The sequence below is a fragment of the Aotus nancymaae genome, unplaced genomic scaffold (genome assembly GCF_030222135.1).
Source record: "Aotus nancymaae isolate 86718 unplaced genomic scaffold, 86718_ANA_hifiasm-v0.15.2.pri h1tg000062l, whole genome shotgun sequence".
NCBI lineage: Eukaryota > Metazoa > Chordata > Mammalia > Primates > Aotidae > Aotus > Aotus nancymaae.
Genome location: NW_026988476.1, coordinates 11,151,188 through 11,171,324, shown reverse-complemented (window position 1 = coordinate 11,171,324; position 20,137 = coordinate 11,151,188). Strand labels below are relative to the sequence as shown.

Genomic DNA, 20,137 nt, shown 5'->3' with positions numbered 1-20,137 from the left:
CTGTACATTGATTTCAGATCAATAAATAGAGGCAGAATGAGATGTGGTAACTTGTTGACACATAAGTGCAGATCCAGGTGGTGTGACTTCATACTCACTACAATATTCTCTCTTCCCTGGTTAATTCATTGTTTTTCGCCATCAAGTAGGGAACACAATTGTGAATAAAATGACAATTATACAAACAAAATTTCTGTAAGAAAATTCTATTTTGTGCAGTAGGTAAAAATATACACATAGGTTGTTTATCTTTAAGACAAAATGGGAACAACAGGCTTTCCAAAATGACATTCACAATTCCTTTTTTATCAAAATACTTATCATAGGTAAAAATGGCATCTAAAATCCTAAACCACAAAACAAATCACTTTAGTACTTTATGTGCTATACACCTTTAAAATAGTTTTAAATTAGAAACTAAAGTTTCTTTTACTAGGGAATTTGCTGACTATGTAGCAAATTCCTGATGCATGTATCAGACAACTAGCTACATGTTGACATTTGAGGACTGGCAGGACTTTTGAGTCCCCAGACACATTCTTACTGACTTAACTCAATACCTAAATGCCAGGCCTAATGCCTTCATGTTGAAAGTTAAAATTTATGTATGGTTTCTGGAAATGATAGCACTATAAGCTATTTTCAGCCACTTATCAATTAAATTATTAATGCATATATTATATTATTTATAAAAGGAAATAGTATCTTTACAATATAATGGATAAACTTACTCTTCCTTTTATCACGATGTGTCTTTTATCTTTCACATCTACCAAAATAGATGCCCACAAAACAATAATAAATAGTTGCTTTTGCAGAACTTCTATAGAGTAAGTCACTTACAATAAAGCTAGACTATATCAGAATCATGTAAGAAAGGCATGTAAAAATAGCTGAAGCACTTGTAAAGAAAGGCAGACTCAAATTAAACACCACAGTAAGCAGCTCCATGGCAGGTGAAGAAACAGCAGAAAGAAACTGATTGGAGCCACACGTTTAAGATTAGGGAGTAATAACAAAGATGAAGATTAAACTAATTGAGAAGAGAAATTGGCATAATAATAAATGGTATTTACATCCAAATTTTGTTTAGGAATGATCTTCATGGGGTCATTCTAATGAATTTCAGAAATGTAAATACAAATGCCCATCAATGATAGACTGGACAAAGAAAATGTGGCACATATACACCATGGAATACTATTCAGCTGTAAAAAGCAATGAGTTTGTGTCCTTTGTAGGGACTTGGATGAATCTGGAAACCATCATTCTCAGCAAACTGACACAAGGACAGAAAACCAAATACCGAATATTCTCACTCATAGGCAGGTGTTGAACAATGAGAACACATGGACACAGGGAGAGGAGCATCACACACTGGGGTCAGTTGGCGGGGGCTAGGGGAGGGATAGCAGGAGGTGGGGAGGGTGGGCAGGGTGGGGAGGGATAACGCTGGGAGAAATGCCAGATATAGATGAAGGGGGAAAGGAGGCAGTAAACCAGCTTGTTATGTATGTACCTAGGCAACAACCCTGCATGATCTGTAGATGTACCCCAGAACCTAAAGTACAATAAAAAAAGGAAAAAAAAGATGCAGAATTTTTAATACGACATTTAGCAAATATTCAAAGAACAGGTATTTTCAATCAAGAACAATATTTTCATTTTGTTCCATTAGAACTAAGAAAAAAACCAGCGTCACAACTCATTTTGTCAGGGTAGTGAAACCTTGAACAGAAAATGACAGAGTAGATTTTAAAAAAAGAAAAGAAAATCGTAGGTTAATCTCAGCATTGAGGATAGATTTAAGGTTCGGCTACTAAGTATTTACACAAAAAAGAAAGCACCTAACACTGGAAATTAGATGCAGCTTTTTTTAAAGTTTATTAATGAAACAAGTAGCATTTCAGACCAGTGAGGAGAACTGAAGATTACAAAGATGTGGTGCTGGGAAAATTTATTACTTATGTTGTAACTGAGCGAGTTAGAAGGAAAGCTCCATACTCTGAGTTCCAAATTAAGAGTCCTTTATTTGCTGGTGGCCTAGAGTCAACTCGAGCTCAAAATCTTTCGGCCCCAAAGAAGGGGCTTGATTCTTTTTTATGCCTTTATTTAGGTAGGGGAGGGGGAGTCTAGCTGAAGCGGAATTTTACAGAAGCAGAATAAGCAGATTAGAGGAAGTTGCTGCGGGTCAGGATATTTCCATACAATCACAAAAAATGGGGGGTTTTCACAACAGCCGGTGGGCTTGCCAAGCAGGACTCGGTTATATCGGTTATAGGTACTGAGAACAGTGTTAACTAAACTCAATAGTTGAAAGCTTAGAGTACAGCATGACCCAGTAATGCACCTGAGGGGACCGAGGCAGGGAGAGAGAGGCTAAGATGGAGCACGTCAGGCTCACAACTAAGACAGAGTCAGTTAGGCTAGCACAAGTTAGGTTATCACACTTATATATTTACAAAAGAAAGTTGATTCTTTCCTGACATCTTACATAAATTTAATTCCACATTGATTAAAGACTTAAACCACCTAATTGTGGTTGGAAGGTAATTTCTAAACAAGACATAAAATAAAACCCAAAACCATAAAGTAGAAGATTGATTTGTTCAACTACATTAATATCGAAAATAGTAAATATGGATATCACAAAGATATATTTACAATTCCAAAATCTCCTAAGTTGTGTATTTTTAATATAATGTAATTATTTTAAAGTAATAAAGATAAGAGATTCAACAGGATAATGGACAAATAACATCATCTGTTATTTCATACAAGAAACACAATGTTATAAAATATATGATAAAATTAATTTCACTAGAAATTGAGACAAGCGAAATAACAGGAGATAAATTTTCATACCTACTCAGCTGGAAAAATGAAAAAAAAATAATTTAAAATGTTAGTGAAATATGATTTTCTTTCACAAGTAAACACACTTTCATTTGGTAAGCATATGTAGAAATACAATCTTTTCTTACTAAAGATATTTGAAAATGCATACATCCAGTGATCTAGGAATTACAGTCATAGTATATTAATATAAAAAAATCTTATGTGATCTAGAAGATATATACATGATTGTTCCTGGCAACATTGTAACAATAAAAAATATTGACATAACCCAAATCTCCATCAACAATAAAATGGGTAGGTAAATTGTTCAAAAACAAAAGATAATTTCACATAGCAGTGGAAATTAGTATTAATTTCTACATCATCTCAAAATATCAATATGCAGTGATTAAATGAACCACAAAAGTCTCTTTACAGTATGATTTCATTTACATATGCATGAAAACATAAAAATTAATTTGTATAAATTTATAGTGTACAAATGCAATTTTCTTAAATGCAAAGATTGCATGTAGTGGTCAAGTCAGGCCTTTCAGGGTGTGCATCACCCAAATAATGTACATTGTATTCATCAAGTAATTTTTAATTATTCACGCCCTTTCACTTTATTACCCTTTTGAAGTCTCCATTTTCTGTCATTCCGTTCTCTGTGTCTATGTGTAGGTAAATATAATGAGGAACATCAGCTAAGATTTGCATTAAACTAATAGAAATCTTACATTAACTCAAATAACCTAGAATCTTACTTTTTAATTATAGCCTGAAGATTCTTAATCCAGGCATAGCAGAGAGATTTCACTAAAATTATTTTTTTATGCTGGTTTATACTTGGCGTTGTCACTTATATTCAAGTTCAAAGAATGAATATTGAAGATCAGACATCAGGAACACATTTCAGACAGTAATAATAATAATAATAAGTTAAAAAATAGAAAAGGGATTCTTCTAAGAATCCTACCCAGTTGAGTTTTCTTAGATCTTTCATCTCAGAAACCACCATTGTCAGCCAGGCGCAGGGGCTCATGCCTGTAATCCCAACACTTTGGAAGGCCGAGGTGGGAGGATCACCTGAGGTCAGGAGTTGGAGATCAGCCTGACCAACATGATGATATCCCGTCCCTACTGAAAATACAAAATTAGCTGAGTATGGTGGTCGGCCCCTGTAATTGCAGCTACTCGGGAGGCTGAGGCAGGAGAATCGCTTGAACCCAGGAAGTGGAGGTTGCAGCAAGCCAGAATGGTGCCACCACACTCCAGCCTGGGGAACAGAGAGAGACTCTGTCTCCAAACATACAAACACACACACACACACACACACACACTCACACACACAGAGAGAGAGAGAGAGAAACCACCACTGTCTTCAGATGAAGCTAGAAAAGCTAGAAAATGTGGTATTTTAGCTGGCTATATTGCCACCTCAAATAAAAATCAGGCCTCTGTATTAGGAGAAAAGAGTTGGGGAAGTGTATGAGGTAAGTAACCATTGCTCATATAGCAAAATGGCAAAGGCATGCCAGAGGAAAGTTAATGAAAAAATAGAGGATTTTTGCAAACTGGAAAAGGGATGCTTTGTACTTGGAATACAAATCCATTCGTATAATTATATAAAGCTTGATAGTAGGTACTTGGATGCTCATTTTTGGTATGAATTTTAGCACAAGTTTAGGTATACAACAAACCTGCACATGTACCCCTGAACCTAAAATGAAAGTTTAGGTGAAAAGAACTAAAACCAAAATGAAACAACTGAAAACATTTTCCCAATTAATGTTTCAATTTCAATGTGAGAAATGCAAATTTTTTTCCAATGGCTGCCAAAAATAATGCTATACTCCCACTAAGACTTTGACTATCTTCTAGCAACAGAGCCAAAGTATGTAGTCCTGACCATGGCCGAGTTACATAGAACAGTTCCACTGTCAGGTTCTTAATGTACACTTTATGTTCCTTATGTAAAAATAATAATAACCTATTTTTCTTTTATTAGCCATAGATAATCTCTATCTATTTTTGGAAGAAAGCAAAGAGGCTTGCTCATCTCAAATTAGCAGAAAATTGTTTTCCCTATTTTCTTCAAAGAAACAAGAACGAAAACAAACTTAGCTTTAAGTTATCTCCCATAAGTTATCTGCATTTACTCAAAGAGCAGAGAAGGAAATGACAGTGAGAAAACTAGCATGTATGAAACACTTATTATGTGCCAGCCAGTGTGTTAGGTAATTAGCATTCAAAGTGGTTCCTTTCAGTGTCACCACATCTCATATAACAGCTCTCACAACAAATTCTACAATAACATTTTAGAATTTCATAAATATTTTGTGTGCGCTAAGACCTCTTAAAATCTACTCTCAGCATTTTTCAAGAATATATTTTTATTAACTATATTCACTGTTGTACAATAGATCTCCTGAACTTATTCCTTTTAAAAGAAATAGGCTTCATAGGATCATCAAGAGAAGAGGGCTTTTAGATTCCCAGTCTGTGTTTTGTCCAAATAGAGGCATGCTGGAGCTAAGGCACCCTGTTCGATATGTGGTGTATATATGCATTCCCTAGAGGAACCCTGTCTCTCCTTATTGTTGTATCTTCCTGTATGAAAAGTATGCTAAAGCAAACTTATCTGAGGAGTGATACGTAAGCTTCTGGGACCCAGATAACCTGGATTCAGTGCTGTAGGTTTAGAGGAGTCATGTGAGAAAATCAACTCCCTTGTACTAGTGGATCATGGTAACGGTATTGTTATATTTAAAACCTTGCATTATACTTGAGGAATCTGAGTTCAGAGATGTTAACATGTCTGAGGTCACACATGTCACATTTCACAGTCATATTTATGATTTCAAAGTCCATAGTGTCATATCAGGCTATACTGTTTTCCAAACTGAATATGATTGAGGAAACTACAGAGCTCCATCAAATTCCATTTACTCTTAATTGTTTTCATTTTTTTCCAGAATTCGAGTATTTATTTTTGAACAGAGCTTTATTCACACATACACATACCCACATATCTCTATCTATGACTCTAATACATATTTCACCCATATATATATATATGTATATAACCTGCTGTTATACATAATATTGTATTATAATATCGGTTTAAGATTCATTATTACTTTGGCAAATTACTTTGTAATGACAGTTATACTACAAAGTATATAAAATAAATAAATAAAATAAGTAATTTCAAACAATTCAGAAAGAATGCCGAAAGTAAGCTTTATATAATGTTTACAATCTGAATGTTACAGATAAGTTAATAAAAACTATAATATAATGTTTACATTTCTAAATTTCAATTTGTTGTCCTTCATAATAAAATGATAATATGAATAAAAAACCTTCAAAGTTTACCTATGTAAAAATCAAGAGGAGAAAATTCAGAAAATTACAATCAAGAATGTACTGTTGAAAGAAACATCAGTAAGTTGATCTTGGAGTGTGCTGATTTGTTAAGTTTAGCAATAATTAGAGAGTGAGCTACTCTGAAACTATTTGACCAAGGTAGGTAATAATCTGTTAACAGGTCAACATGAAAGATTAATTTACCTTTCAAAACAGTTTTTCATTAGCTTATCATAATAAATTTAACTGGTGAACTTCATCAGTCACCTACATGATTTTCAGTGGAAAGAAACTGCGATGATAAGATGCAAATAAATCATAGTTTTGAAACTAATGAATACCATTTTCAATAATATGTCAGACATATTATTATAGTTACATTCATTAGTCCAAAGAGTACGTTTAAGCACAGAAATGAATTTAAATAAAAATATATTTATCTTACTACCAGGAATATCACAGAAATGTAAAATTCAATATCAGGTTGAGAGCACCTGATTATTGTTACATACACTTGGGAAAAATTTAGATTCCAGACAAAAGAAATTATTAATCATCTCGCCTATTAAAACTATCTTGATATTCAATGATGGATGACAAAGAAGATGAAAATCTGATAGCCTTAAAACATCATATGACTAATAATTTTACATTCCTCACTAAGATTTCTATTACAATATTTTGATAAATAAACATTGATTTATCAGTATGAATTTTACTGCAAGTTTGCAGTTCAGTGGAACTGCTCACCTAATGTAAATCTATTTCACTTTATACAATCGATATAAACAAAATCAAATATTTGCTATAATAACTTTGTGTATCATTGTGTTAACTACCAAAGAACTTTCATTCCTTTAAAGGATGTGAGGCATTAGGAAGTCAATAAAATTTGGTGTATAAAAGAGCCAAAATTTTTTTTTAATTGCATTTTAGCTTTTGGGGTACAGGTGAAAAACATGCAAGGTTGTTGCATAGGTGCATACGTGGCAGTGTGATTTGCTGTCTTCCTCCCCTTCACTTATATCTGGCATTTCTCCCCATGCTATCTCTCCCCAACTCCCCACCCCCGCTGTCCCCCCTACTCCCCCCAACAGACCCCAGTGTATAGTGCTCCCCTCCCTGTGTCCATGTGTTCCCATTGTTCAATACCCGTCTATGAGTGAAAACATGCGATGTTTGATTTTGTGTTCTTGTGTCAGTTTGCTGAGAATGATGATTTCCAGGTTTATCCATGTCCCAACAAAGGATGCGAACTCATCGTTTTTGATGGCTGCATAATATTCCATGGTGTATATGTGCCACATTTTTCCTGTCCAGTCTATCATCAATGGGCATTTGGGTTGGTTCCAGGTCTTTGCTATTGTAAACTGTGCTGCAATGAACATTCGTGTGCATGTGTCCTTATAGTAGAACGATTTATAATCCTCTGGATATATACCCCATAATGGGATTGCTGGGTCAAATGGAATTTCTATTTCTAGGTCCTTGAGGAATCGCCACACTGTCTTCCACAATGACTGAACTAATTTATATTCCCACCAACAGTGTAAAAGTGTTCCTATTTCTCCACATCCTCTCCAGCATCTGTTGTCTCCAGATTTTTTAATGGTCGCCATTTTAACTGGCGTGAGATGGTATCTCAATGTAGTTTTGGTTTGCATTTCTCTAATGACCAGTGATGATGAGCATTTTTTCATATGCTTGTTGGCCTCATGTATGTCTTCTTTTGTAAAGTATCTGTCAATAGAGTGAATCGGCAACCAACAGAATGGGAAAAAATTTTTGCAGCCTACCCATCTGACAAAAGGCTGATATCCAGAATTTACAACAAACTAAAACAGATTTACAAGAAAAAAACAAACAAACCCATTCAAAACTGGGTGAAGGATATGAACAAGAGCCAAATTTAAGCTAGAAAATGTTGTCTTTTGTCTTTGGGCCATACTGCAAAAGTTCCTATGAAATTGGCTAAATTATATTTAAAGAAACTATAGCCTAAATCTTCTCATAAAAATTGTTTATTTATAAAAGATATAACATACGTTATAATACCAAGAGTTTTTGTAGGCTACCAGAAAATTTTTAACCACACCTTTATTTATCCTTATTTCCAAAGAGAGAATATACGTTTAGTTTCTTGGAATTTCAAAACCATCCTTCTCTCTTAGGAGAAGCCTTTTGTTTTTGTGTCCTAGATTTTGTCTATCAAGGTCTCAAAACTTACAAAGGTCCTAGTGATTTTTTGGAATAGACATTTATTTTATCATAGTCTGTGTGGAATGTACATGTGACAATTTTATCCTTGAAACTACTTGATCTATTCAATCATCAAAATTGCAGTGGCATACTTCATCTGACATGTTGTATATTTTTACTTTACTAGGAGAGTAAAAACAGAGAAGCATCTTTCCTCTCCTAATCTAAGAATTCTGTGCTATTAACTTCAAGTTATCTCTAAGTGCATTTTTAAAAGCTTGATATATTTCCCAATTTCTTTCTCCTGAAGTCATCGACTCTTTTTCTCTATCTTCAAGCCTGGAATAATCCTTTCTGCGTCATGAATGAAGACCTTGCTTCTTGTACCACTGCAAATACTAGATGCAATCAAAGGAAACCTGAGTGAATTCCTCCCACCATGTATATCCTGTCACTTGCTTCTGGCTTTTGTGCCCATATGTTCTGTTTTTATTTGTCCTATTACTAAGGATCTAAAATCTTAGACCTTAAGCCAACTTTTCCTCTTGCTTACTGGATCCCATTCCTTCTTTCCTACTCAAAGGCATAGCCTCCGTAATTTTTTTCCATCTACATTATGAATTCTTACCTCTTTGTTGGATAGTACCCTCAGGCTTACTAACATGCTATAGTTTTTCTCATCTTAACATTTTACATTTCTTCCTAGAACCTCTCTCTAAAGTTCAAAATGCTTGTACTTAATTGCTTACTCTTCTACATGAATGTGCATTTTAAACTTGACATGTTCAAAACCTAAATCCTATTGTCTTTTTAGAAAAGTAAATTTTTGTAGCCTTCTCCATTTTTTTCCTTCTAGATGCTCAGAAAATATAATTGTGTATTTTAAAAATATTCATAATGTAACTATTTTTACTTCTTTCTCTGAAAACGTGTACAGTGGCACCACCATCTCTTATTAGCTGATTTATTGTACTTGCCTTCTAACAGGTTTCTCTGCTTCTAGTTTTGCTTCCTAGAATCTATTATCAATGCAATATTCAGAGGAATCATTTAATACAATGCCAAGGATGCCATTCCTCTTCTCAAGTTTCCCTTGGCTTTCTCTCCAGCCCATTAATACAAGACTAAGGCTTGCTGTGACTTAGTCTGGCTCCCCCATTCCACCCTCACTGTGTCTGCCACCCTACTTTTTTTGCTCACTCTACTCCAGATGCTCTGACTGCCTTGCTATTTCTAGAAAAAGCCAAGCATGCTCCTGTTTTATGACTTTTACTGTTATTATGCTCTTACTTCAACCATTTTCCCTCATGCAATATACATTCCACTCTATTATTTATTTCAAGTCTCTATTCAAATTTCACCTTACTTGGATCTCCCCTGACCACAATACAGAACATGCACACTTTCCAAATGGTTTATCCTCTTCATATTATACATATTTCTTCAAATAATTTGTTTATTTCCTATTATCTCTTACAATGTGGAGCTCCATTAATGCAGGTGCTGTTCCTGTTTTGGTTCCTGATGTATTTCAAGGGGCCAGAACACTATTTGGCACGTAATAGATTCTCAACATGCACTGCTGAATGGATTGGGCTATTTCAAATTTGCTGTTCCTTATTTCCATAATTCTAAGTATTTAAATAGTCACAACTTTCTGGGCATATAGGCTTATTTCTAGGCTGAAACAAGAAAACCATTAAGCCCAGTGAAATAAGCTAATGTGCTTGTAAGATCTTTTAGACACAAAGTATACTTTGCTTTCAGTACTTAACTTGTTCTCATTGGTAACATTTATAGACTGTAGGGACTAATAGTAGAAATGTTATACCACATTCAGAAAGAAGAAAAATGAGAGCAATGAAAATAGGCTCATTTCACGATAAAGGATGATGGAGAAGAGAGGTAACCACCAAGTAACGAAAAAAGTAAAGAAATTCCCAGCATTCTGAGTTTTACAGGATAAAGAAGGGAAAACTTGATAGTTATTAGACTTCAACATAAAACAAGATGACTATTCAAGAATATAATCCACCACTAAATAAATAAAAGAAATAAACTACAAGAATCAATTGTATGGTCATTAACTGAATATTATATTATTTTTAGATTTACTACATGTACTTAGAATTGTTCTAACACAGCATGTAATTTAGACTCCAATTTTAAGATAACTTAATTGAAAAGCTACTTAGACAACTTTTCTGGAATTGTCCAAGAATATGAAAAAAACATCATTTGATTTTACAGGGAAAATGAGATATTAATGTATTTTTTTCAAAGGTTTTTTTTTATTTTTTTTTATTTGATTGTCTTACCAACATTAAGGTGATAGATGTTTAATTTCCAGAGCTGGTCCCATACCTTAGCACTGCTCTCTGAAATTGTCATAATTGTGTTTGCATAGATCCTTGTGATATCAAAGTTATAAAGATCTTTAGGAAAAATGGGTCTAAAAATTGGATTAAACATTTAATCTAAAACATTATGAAAATCACCAAAATATTATTCAGTTATAAATTACAAATAAGGAAAGAGTAAAGAATCTGGATACAAAAGGAGCTCAGTTTAAAAGAAAGAAACAACTAGAAGAAACTATAGCAACTTTCCTATAATCTATATACTTTAGACTTTCCTTGAACTAAGGTAAGTAGCTAAGGTATAAATATAACTGAATATTTTCTTTTTTTTTTTTTTTTTTTTTGAGAGAGAGAGAGAGAATAGGAAGGAGGAAAAAGGAAGAGAAAGAGAGAGAGAGAATGGGGAGGAGGAAGAAGGAAAAGAAAGAGGGAGAGAGAATGGGAGTATTGCTTTCTTGCTCAGGCTAGAATGCAATTTAGTAATGGGTATTGAAAACCTCTTTTATACTGATAATTATACTTCATGATGTAGTCAGGAAGGAATAAGGGAAGAAGATAACAAACAAACAGCCAACCAATATTTAATTTAAACCTATGAAATGCTATGCGATTACTGAGGAGTGATTTACTTCCAATTATATAGTCACCTTTGGAATAGGTGTGAGGTGGTAATGTATGTTTTGTGTATTTGAAGTGGAGAGTTCTATAAATGTTTATTAAGTTTACTTGTTCCGGGTCTGAGTTCAGGTTCTGAATATCCTTGTTAATTTTCTATCTCGTTGATCTATAGAATCGTTAGCTCTTCTTGTTGCATTGATCCTTTTGCCATTATGTAATGTCATTCCTCGCCTCTTTTGATCTTTGTTGCTTTAAAGTCTACTTTATCAGAGGCGAGAATTGCATCTCCTGCTTTTTGTTTTTTAGTTTATTTTTGCTCTCTGTTTGATTGGTAAATCTTCCTCCTTCTCTCTGAGTCTTTGTGTATTGTTGCATGTAAGATGGGCCCGGATGCAGCATACCGATGGGTTTTGGCTTTTTATCCAATTAAAATATATGTAAGTTTAATACCGGCATTTGATGCTAGCTGGCTGTTTTGCCCATTAGTTGATGTAAATTTTTTATTGTGTTAAAGTTCTTTGCTTTTTGATGTATTTTTGGAAAGGCTGATATTGGTTGTTCCTTTATATGTATAGTGCTTCTTTCAGAAGCTCTTGTAAAGCAGGCCTGGTGGTGGTGAACTCTCTAAGTACTTGTTTGTTCGCAAAAGATTTAATTTTTCCTTCGCTCATAAAGCTTAGTTTGGCTGGATAGGAAATTCTGGGTTGAAAGTTCTTTTCTTTAAGGATGTTAAATATTGGTCCCCACTCTTTTCTGGCTTGTAGGGTTTCTGCTGAGAGATCTGCTGTAAGTCTGATAGGTTTCCCTTTATGGGTAACCTGACCTTTCTCTCTGGCTGCCCTTAGTATTTTCTCTTTCATTTCAACCCTAATAAATCTGACGATTATGTGCCTTGGGGTTGGTCTTCTTGAAGAATATCTTTGTGGTGTTCTCTGTATTGCCTGGAGTTGAATATTACCCTGCCTTGCCAGGTTGGGAAAATTTTCCTGAATGATATCCTGAAGAGTATTTTCCAACTTGGATTCATTCTCTTCATCACATTCAGGTACACCTATCAAACGTAAATTAGGTCTTTTCACATAGTCCCATATTTCCTGGAGACTTTGCTCATTCCTTTTCATCCTTTTTTCTGCATTCTTGTCTTCTCGTTTCATTTCACTGAGCTGGTCCTCGACTTCTGATATCCTTCCTTCTGCTTGATCAATTCGACTGTTTAAACTTGTGCATGCTTCGCGAAGTTCTCGTGTTGTGTTTTTCAGCTCCATCAATTCACTTATATTCCTCTCTAAATTGTCCATTCTCGTTAACATTTCGTCAAACCTTTTTTCAAGATTCTTAGTTTCTTTGCATTGGGTTAGAACAAGTTCTTTTAATTCACAGAAGTTTCTTATCACCCACGTTTTGAAACCTGCTTCTGTTATTGGAACACAGGTGTAATCTATTAAGCCTTGTTCCGTTACTGATGAGGAATTGCAATCCCCTGTAGAGGGAGAGGCATTCTGATTTTGAGTATCCTCTACCTTCTTACGCTGGTTTCTTCCCTTCATTATATATTTGTCCGTCTGTCGTCTTTATAATTACCGACTTTCTAACTGGGTCTCTGACGTCCAATTTGTTGATTCCCTGCGCCGAAATCTGAGCAATCCACTGAGCCGGCCAAAACAGCGGTGTTAAGATTGATGGTGCTTTACTGCCCAGGAATCTCCGGACTCTGCACCAAGAACTGGCGTGCTAAGGCACCAGCAAAACCGCCACGCCAGCCACAAGAGTCGCCCTGGCGACCCGTGGATCTCCTCCACTGGGAATCTCCTGGTCCGTGAGCAACTAATATTCGTCTGAAAGTGTGGCGTCCTCTCGTTCTTTGCGCTTTCACTGGGAGGTACGTGCCCGAGCTGCTAATCATCAGCCATCTTGGATAATATTTTCTTATATATCCTAAATCACTACCAGTTTTCTTGCTCATCTGGCCATCTTTATCTATAGAGCAATTACAATTACAACTATAATTTATATGCAAGTGTTAGCAAACCAGAATATTATTCTTTTTCTCATTTGTAGTAGAGGCAAGGTAAAGTTAAGCAGCTAATAATTTCTCTGCAAATAAAATATCTCTACATGTAAAGATTATTTAATTATTCCTAAAAGTATTTCATTTCTCTCTGTCTCTCTGTGCGTGTATTTTTCTTGTTTCTCCTTCTCTGTTTCTCTTTCTCTTTCTCTCTCTCTCTCTCTCTCTGTCTCTCTCTCCAGGGTAAGAAGTATCTAAAGAAAATATTCTGCAGTTTTATTTTGAAACAATTTTTCTTCAATAGTAGCAAAGTGATGCTTTCATTCATTTATGTATTTAATCATTTATTTAATTAATATATATGAATATATATTCATTAAAATATATTTTATATATTTAATAAAATATATATCATCAAATAAAGAAGTTCACTAAATAAAAAATATATATACATATATATCTTGGGAAAAAAGTACAGCATACCTGTTTCTCAAGTTACAATAATTAACCAGAGAGAACGTGTTTCATTTAATCTCTGGTGACTAAACTATGGTGAAGAATTGTGTTTGCTGAAGTACTAAGACTAAGACAGTGATATTGATTAATACTATCAGGTAGCATTTATAGAAAATAGAGTAATTACTCAATTGTTGGTGGGAAGTGTGAAGTGCGTGAAAAATGAAAGTAAAATGATAAATATTTATATCCAAAAATTTTTATTATGAAAAAAAATCAAATCAAACTTACATTACCCTGATAATTCTCAGTTTTTTCACCCTGCAGATATAATCAAGAAGGCACAGTAATTGCATTTTTTACTAGAGTCTTTCTATGCTTTTTAACTTCTGTGAAGAAATTCAATCTCAGTAACACCTATAACTAAAACATTGACTATTTTTACTGCTTTATTAGTCTGTTCAAGTGCTCTAACAATATAAACTGGGTGGCTTATAAACAAAGCAAATTTATTTCTTACAGTCCTGGATGCAGGAAAGTCCAAGATCATGTTGCCTGAAGGTACAGTTTCTATAGGTATAAATTTGGAAGCAGTTTGGTTGGGCAGCTCTGTCCCAAGATCTCTCATGAAATTAAAGTGGAGATGGCTACTAAGGTTTCAGCCATCTGAAGGCTTAACCAGGGCTGGAAGATCTGCTTCCAAGGAGTTCCTACTGAGATGCCAGAGTTGTTTTCCACATAAATTTCTCCAGAGGGCTGCCTGACTGTCCTCATGACTTTGTTTCTGTCTTCCTTTAGGATGAGTGATCCAGGAGGAAACAAGGCAGGATTGTCATGTCTTTTATAACCTAGCCTCAAAGTTACCCATCATTACTTCTGCAAGGTACTATTGGCTACACAGGTGGACCCTATTTAATGTGGGAGAGGAATACATAAATGGGTGAGTACCATGAGGTGAAAATCATTGGAATGAAATGACTTTCAATGAAAATCATTGGTGAAAATCTTGGAAGCTGTCTAACACATCCAGAATTAACTTATTTATGATTTACTTGAAGTCTTTTTTATTTATAATCTGTTTTACTTTGAATGTTTGGTTATCAGACTCAGCATGTTTTCAAATCTGTTTTTCAAACAGATGATATCTTGTTTGTCATTAGGTAAGTTTATCTGAAACCCTCAGGCAAGGCCCTCAGAACCAACACCTGTTGTAATTCCCTTATTTCTTATGTGATCTAAATTGTGAAAAGTCCGTATTTCTTTTGAAAAATCACTGCTTGTGTTTTGTCTCTGATATTAGCATGTTTTCAGGCAGTATTTTTTTAAGTTAAATATACTTGTTGTTTAGAGATGACTTTTTGCTGCCCTTTAATTTTACATGCAAGGATACTAGTAGTATCCCGAGAGGTCAAATGACTAAGGATACAAAATTTGAAATAAAGTTCAGGTTTTCTGACCCTTAATCTTTAGTCTTTCCTTTACAACTTGCTGGTAGGTGGAGAGTTTTTAATAATTGCATGACTCTATAAGAACACATTCATAAATTTAGCATTAAAGATTTGTAGGCTTGTTATAATGGAACACTGCACAATGCCAGCAGCCATCAACTTTTCCCTGTATGATTTCCTTCTTTTCATGATGCTGGAGTTTCAGATCAGCATTTCAAACACCTAAGGCAATGAAATGGGACTTACCCCAAGGAGAAAACAAAAATAGGAAAATGTCTGAAAAAATTGCAATCTTACAAATATGTTGATATCAAAGTCCTGAAAACAAGATAAAAATTTTAGAAAAATTCAACTGTATAATTGTGTTATTTGATATTCTTTACTGAACAAATAACAACTAATGACTATAGAATCATTTGACTTAAAATATATACATATATATTTCTTTCAGCCTTTAATGTCAACTTAACACATGTAGGTTTGTAAATATATTTCATTTCCTTTCAAATAAAGAAAGATCCTTCTCTTCTCCAACCAGATTATTTGTGTTATTAATAAAAGCAGCATGTCTAAGGGTTGAATCACTTCAGGAGTTGTGAATCAAGTGTAAAACGAAGTTCATTTATGGGTGGAAAAACAATGCAGAGAGAATAGCAGATAACCAACTATTGAACTTAGTGTGTTGACATATGACACATTTTGTGATTCTTTAGCAGTTCATCTGTTCTTGACTTTTTGTCCTTTACAATAAGATTACAAAACAAGAAAATACCAAAATAAAAAAGCCAAAACAAGATTATGTAATAGGATGTCTTAAACTTTGTTTTTTATCACTTCATCAGAATAACTAATATATGATGGCATATCTGTAAAATAGTCATGATGGATGCAAAAAGAATTGCTTCATATGGCTTCATATTTCAAAAGTAAGTGCTTTGTAAAAACAAAGAGCAACTTGTGTTTATAGTCAGAATTTAGCTTTTTAAATTCCTTTCGTGAGACAGTATATTTTGCTCTGTCACCTAGGCTAGAGTGCAATGCAGTGATCACAGCTCACTGCAGTCTCCATCTTTAGGGCTCAAGCCATCTTCCAGCCTCAGCCTCCCAAGTAGCTGGGATGTCAGGTGCACACCACCATACCTGGTTAATTTATTTTTATATTTTGTAGAGATGAGGTCTCCCTATGTTGCCTAGGTTGGTCTCAAACTCCAAAGTTCAAGTAATCCTCTGGTCTCAGCCTCCCAAAGTGCTGGGATTACATGTGTAACCCACCATGCCCAGTCAGAATTTAGCATGTAACATTTAGTATTTCACACCAAATAAAACATCTCATAATGCAGCACCATTTAAAAATAAACTTTAATTTTAGAACACTTTTACGTTTATATAAAAATGGAGCAAATAGCCTAAAGAGTTTCCATATACCTCACACTGAGTTTTCTCTCTTATTAACATCTAACATAAATATGGCACATTTGTTACAATTAATAAACCAATGCTGATATATTATTATTAACAAAGGTACATACTTTTAAAAAAAAAAAAAAGTTTTACTTTAATGACCTCTTCCTGTTCCAGGATATCATGTCACATTTAGAAAGGCATTCAAATAGGAAAATAAGTCAACTACCTCTCTTCACTGATGTTAGGATTGTTTAACTAGATTTCCTAAAGTCTGTGACAGAAAGCTCCTAGAACTGATACATTTCCTTAGTAAAGTTTGAGGATACAGAATCAATGTACAAAAGTCAGTAGCATTTCCATATGCCAAAATCCAGGCTGGGAGTGAAATTAAGAACACAATCCCACTTAAAACAGCCACAAAGAAAATGAAATATTTAGGCATATAGCTAACCAAAGAGATGACTAATCTCTACAAGGAAAACACAAAACAAAATCAGAGATAATACAAATAAATGAAAAAAAATTTCATGCTTATGGATTGGAAGAATCAATATCGTAAAAATGGCCATACTACCCAAAGCAATTCACAAATTTGACACTATCCCTATCAAATTGCTGACTTCCTTCTTCACAGAATCATGTCATGTGCTACTTTTAGCTATGACACTTACTTTGATTTTCCTTGTTTATGATGACTTTGGGAGTTTTGATAAATACAAATCAGGTATTGTGTAAAGGGTATTCCTATTAAAATTTGGTGTTTTTCTTTATATATATATACGTATATATATATTTAATTGTACTTTAGGTTCTGGGGTACATGTGCAGATCATGCAGGATTGTTGCATAAGTACATACATGGCAATGTGGTTTGCTGCCTCCATCCCCGCCCCCATCTATATCTGGCATTTCTCCCTATGTTATCCCTCCCCAACATCCCCAAACCCTGCTGTCCCTCCCCTAGGCCCCACCAACAGACCCCAGTGTGTGATGGTCCCCTCCCTGTGACCGTATGTTCTCATTGTTCAACACCCGCCTATGAGTGAGAACATGTGGTGTTTGATTTTCTGTTCTTGTGTCAGTTTGCTGAGAATGATGGTTTCCAGATTCATTCATGTCCCTACAAAGGACACAAACTTATGCTCTTTTATGGCTGCATAGTACTCCATGGTGTATATGTGCCATATTTTCCTTGTCCAGTCTATCATCAATGGGCATTTGGGTTGGTTCCAGGTCTTTGCTATTGTAAACAGTGCAGCAATGAACATACATGTGCATGTGTCTTTATAACGGAATGATTTATAATCCTTTGGATATATATCCAGTAATGGGATTGCCGGGTCAAATGGAATTTCTATTTCTAGGTCCTTGAGATATCACCATACTGTCTTCCACAATGGTTGAACTAATTTAGACTCCCACCAACAGTGTAAAAGTGTTCCTGTTTCTCCACATCCTCTCCAGCATCTGTTGTCTCCAGATTTTTTAATGATCACCATTCTAAGTGGTATCAGATGGTATCTCAATGTGGTTTTGATTTGCATTTCTCTAATGACCAGTAATGATGAGCATTTTTTCATATGTTTGTTGGCCTCATAAATGTCTTCTTTTGAAAAGTGTCTGTTCATATCCTTTGCCCCCTTTTGAATGGTTTTGTTTGTTTTTTTCTTGTACATCTGTTTTAGTTCTTTGTAGATTCTGGATATTAGCCCTTTGTCAGATGGGTAGACTGCAAAATTTTTTTCCCATTCTGTTGGTTTCTGGTTCACTCTAATGATTGTTTCTTTTGCTGTATGGAAGCTCTGGAGTTTAATTAGATCTTATAGTTTAACTTGTTTGTGTTGTTGGAAGGAAGAGCAAAGATGCAAAAAATGACACTTTTTTTGTCATCCATATCATTGGCTGACTAATGTTATTGAAAATCTCTAGTCTACCTATTTTGTGTTCAACTCCATAATGTGTCTATAAACCTTTGGACTTAAATCCATGTGGTATTATTACTAAAGTGTGTGAGATTAGCTTGAGTTTCTTGAAGTATAGATAAATGCTTACAGACTAGTTTGATACACTCTTTAGGCGTGTGCGTGTGTGTGTGTGTGTGTGTGTGTGTATAACTACATGATCTAACTATCATAAATTTTGGAACCAGAAGCCCTGAAAGTTATATTCAACTTGATGACTGTAATACTGTAATATAAACACTGTCATTTCCATCAGTATTGTAAGTCTATAAAGACTCCATGTTTTGTTTTCAGTCAGAATAAATGTACTAAGCTAGATTCTTATTGAATTAATTTAACAAATGCTTATTAAAGTATTCATTTGAATTTTATAATTCTATCTATATTTTTCTCTCACAACTAGTAAAATTCAATTTTGATTAAATATTCAGAAATATATTTATATTTCTCAACTATATTCAGAACTATATCTCCTATTAATTCTGTAAAATATTTCCTGAAAGGGGAATTTCAGAAGACTTATGTATCATATATATTACAAGCATATAAGCCAACTGCTCTGGACATGTTAACTAGATATGTGAAATGTAAGAGCCTTTATAATGCGTAATAAAATTTATTTTAAATATACTTAGCATTATATTTTAGATGCCACATGAATTAATAAATATAAACTAGAAAATCAAGTTTAAAACCTTTTCAAGTTATTGTTAAAGTATTTCTTTCTTTCTTTCTTTCTTTTTTTTGGACCTGGAGTTTCACTCTGTTGCCCAGGCTGGAGTTCAGTGGCATGATCTCAGCTCACTGCAACCTCCACCTCCCGGGTTCAAGGGATTCTCCTGCCTCATCCTCCAGAGTAGTAGCTGGAACTACAGGCACATATAAACTGTAACACAGTCTATCAAGGCCCTGTGTATAAATTTTATGTGACAATAATCACAATAGCTGGATTATCACCTTTGAGACATCCAAAGCATCTAGTCTTTCTTTGAGAAAGAGAGGTTTTAAGAGTGAGTGCATAAACTGCCTACTGTTGACATTAGTGCTGCACTGAAACACTTGACCTTCATTCAAATGTAGCTAAGAATAGTACTTCTCAAAGTCAACCGAAAATGTTGCTAAAACACAGATTTCTTAATATTCTATGGCCCACACCTGGAAATTCTAATTCAGGTGTTTGACAGGGGCCTGAAAATTTGCATTTCTAACAAGGCCCAAGAAATATTGATGTTTCTGTTCTCCCCTTCATACTTTAAAAACCAAACAGATAATACGAAACTCTTACAAGAGCGGATCTCTTCTTTTAGAGATAATATTCTGGGAATTAAGTTAGATAAGTAAGTTAAAGAATAATTTCCAAGGGAAAAAATGTAAATAGTTCCAGTGAAATTTAATTAATCTGTCATATAAAAATTATTTGCATTTTCTCATATATCATATATTCTAAAACAGCATATTCCAAAAGGCGTAATA

The 20,137-nt window shown here is 34.4% G+C and overlaps 1 long non-coding RNA gene across 1 annotated transcript in view; it reads left to right on the top strand.

Annotated features, from left to right (window-relative positions):
• The window catches only part of LOC105728800 (uncharacterized), a 257,617-nt gene extending 242,833 nt beyond the window's left edge, over positions 1-14,784 (top strand). The window contains exon 8 of the long non-coding RNA XR_001110137.2: positions 14,650-14,784. This is a non-coding gene — a long non-coding RNA (uncharacterized LOC105728800). The remainder of the gene's footprint in view (positions 1-14,649) is intronic.
• Positions 14,785-20,137: the final 5,353 nt, after the last annotated feature.